This window comes from Cyrtonyx montezumae, unplaced genomic scaffold (assembly GCF_038088225.1).
Source record: "Cyrtonyx montezumae isolate F1298 unplaced genomic scaffold, pur_monq_1.0 scaffold_0, whole genome shotgun sequence".
Classification (NCBI taxonomy): domain Eukaryota; kingdom Metazoa; phylum Chordata; class Aves; order Galliformes; family Odontophoridae; genus Cyrtonyx; species Cyrtonyx montezumae.
The window spans coordinates 17,381,004-17,384,391 of record NW_027071824.1 but is presented as its reverse complement, the minus strand read 5'-3'; positions in this window follow the sequence as shown (position 1 = coordinate 17,384,391).

Here is a 3,388-nt window from a genome sequence, read left to right as displayed (position 1 = left end):
CCTTGTTTGTTTAGCCACTAGAGGTACTACTTATTTTCAGCCAAAGAGAAGAGAAGGCAATGTTTACAGCTGGCAATAGCACTTGCTTTTTCAGTTTACGTCCCTTTGAAAAGGCGTAACCTGAAACAAACAACACATCAATATTTTGAGAGCCTGCACAGAGGAAACAGAAGTTCACATTCATGTCACGTAGTGCTCACTGGTCATAGTACTGATGCGAGTCTAACATAAAGGTACATCAAGAGGCTGACAAATTAAGCTTGGAGTTTATCATGAGCCACATTGTTTGAGAGTGCTAAATCATGCTCAACTTTGTCAAATGCAGACATGTTTTTGTAGCACGCATGTTGCCCAAAGGAATCAGAAGTTGAGGCAGCAGGAATCAAAAACGGGCAGCAGAATTAAAGGCCTGGCAGCCTTTAGCAGCAACAACACTGCAGTCTCAAACATGGCAGAACTGAGCTAAGTGACATACAATGAGCACATAGTTGAAACTTTATGTGTGCTGGCCTCCATCAGCCTAACAGAGAACTGAACTAACATTCATACTTCCAGAACCCATGCAAGTCTCCTAGACACCTGACAGAGTCATCAGGCCTTAGTGAGAGTCCTCTACCCCCTCCACAACTCTTCTCAAATCAGCAATGTTTAATTTTCATTTCCCAGGTGCATGACCCATCATGGGGAACACGTTCATGACACTGGACGTTTAATGCTCCAGTCTACCGGCATGAGTATTGCTTCCCCCTCTTCCTAGTCCCATTTAAAGTACATAGCTGATAAGATTAATTTCTTAGTAGGCACTAAGAAACACAGCCCATTATTTGGGGCACTCACTGCACTAGTTAATTCATGTATGAACAACATTTTTATTAAAACATATAGTCAAAGTCCCACCATGTTAGAACAGATTACCTGCATGGTCTAACTGAGAAATCCAACCCGTAGCTAGGGGAGTCCTCTGTGGCCACTACCTGTAATGGTACATCACCACAAAGCTGCATGCTTCACAGCTTTCTCTGGTCAACCAAAACCAACATTAAACAATAAACCAGCCAGGAAACAGATATAAAAGGCTCCCCAGGGCAGGTGAAAGCTCAGCTTGATGTCCTTTCCCTTACTGTATTACAGGTTTGCACACAATAAGGAATGAACTTTTATCTGTTTCTTAGACAGACCTGCAAGGAAAATCCAGCTATGACCAGAGTGTAGATAGAAAATGTACCAATGTCTTGATATGGGAAGCAAGAGTGTGCCCAGGACTGCATCCTGCTCCCCATGGTCACTTCATTGCACAATAACAACACTTGAGAGAGGGCCATCCTAAGAGACAGTATAAAGGCAACACAAGTGAAATGTTAGGAAATAAAAGCTACTGGAAAAAAAGAAAGGCAGAGGGAAAAACCGAGCACAGTGCCCAAAACTTGTGGAAGAAAAAGAGGAGCATCAAACATGACCATCTTTAAAAGAACGTTTTGTTCTCTTGGATAATCTTGGATAATGCTTACTTAGTTGCCTTCTTGACCTCCTGAAGTTCTGCTTCTGATCATTGCACAATGAAATCCAGCACATATATCCAAACCACCATAAACCCAATAACTTCCACAAGCCATCTCTACTCTCCCAACTTCCAGTCATGAGACTCCTTCTAGCACAGCAGGAATTATGCTTGCAAAACAGTATCAGGGCATCATACAGACAGTAACAAAGCAGTGGCTGTTTGCTTTCATTAATAAAGGCTGCTATCCCCACAAAGTTTGTTTTCTCCAGAGAACAAAGAAGTCACAGCATGCTGGGAGGAAACAACAGAGTAAGGAAAACAACAACAGCTGGCAGAAGGCAAAGCATTTTCTTTCCTGTTGGAAAAGTGAAGCCTCCTGTTTTGCCTCTTCTACAGGCCCCCCAAAAAAAGATTCTGTCTCCTCCAACAATAAAATTAGGGTCAGCTCACCCTAGGTCCTGGAACAAGGAGAAGAAATTGCATATTTTGAGAACAAGTTAAGTAAAACAAAGGGGAAGGGAATCCATGCCCCCTCACCCCCAGCATTTCACCACACCATCTCAGCATGCACAGCTGAGAACTCCCAGTGCAGAAAGTCACAGTTGTGAAGAGAAACTGGAAGGTCCACTGCTGGAAGATCTCGGAAGGTGCTGCAACTCAACCAGAGGCTCTCTAATGAGCCTGCTGGATTCACTCTTGCTAGATATAAGTTTGCAGCTCTTCAACGCATTGGTAGTGAACATCGGTTTCCTTACATGAGGAGCTGTGTGAGAAAAAGCAGAATCTGTCAACTTGAAGCCATCACATTCCCAGACAAAGGCTCTTTACCTCTGTCAATCTACCTTTATCAGTCCAAGACTGCCCTAGTTGCAAGAATCCCAATTCCTTAAAAAAAACCAAACAAACAAAAAAACCCACCCTGATTATTTTTACATGAATCCAACTAGTCATCAGCTAATGTTCACAACAAGGTATTATTACTCAATGGAGATGCGTTATCTGTAGCATCCTGCTGCAAGAAATCAACACCTTTGTGAAGTAACATTCATTTTTGATGAAGTTTATGATTTTTAACTGTAATTACACTGAGATCAATCTATTTCAGTGATCCCAATGACATGGGTTCAATATGTAAACTTTTTTCTTGTCAGCCTCGTAAGATCTGTTTGAAGCATTAAAAAGTCTGCGATGGATGTTACCAGAGATTCCCAAGAGCATTTAGAGAGCTTCGCTTCCAGTTTGTGAATCACTAGCAGCACCTAGTGGTTCGAATAAACATTTTCAGATTGGTCAGGAAACAGAGAGAGCAATTCTAAACATTTTATCAGCTTTTTTTCTTACAGGATCAGCAAGGCCAGTGTTACACACTCTCCTCAAATGCTCATGTTATTTCTGTAATCCAAGGAACATCTATCTGCATCCATTTGAACTCAGCCGTCTGAGTATTTCAAGTAGCCCACGGGTTGCCATCAGGACAGCCTCTAGTACAGCTACCCAGGCAAGATCCTTATCCTCCCACAGGCCTGGACAGCAGCAGTAGAGCTCCCAGAAGCATAACATTCACACGGCATGAAGGAGCCACAGCCTGGGAGACCGATGACGACAAGCTTAACTTCACATGGAGATCTCAGACAGAGACTGCTGCAACACTAAATCAGAGGAGGAACAAGACAAACCCAAAACTATGAAGTTCCATTCCTCCCATTCACTCCCGTTCTGCATGCTCTTAAGGAGGCAAAACGCACAGTACATCTGAGATGATTAGACCATCTAAGAGATCAAAACAAAAAAATTGATGGAGCAGTCAGAAACACCTAAGAGTTCCCAGTTACTGTAGAAACTGCTTTTTTACTCATTACCAGAAGGAAAAGAAAACAAAGCAAAGGG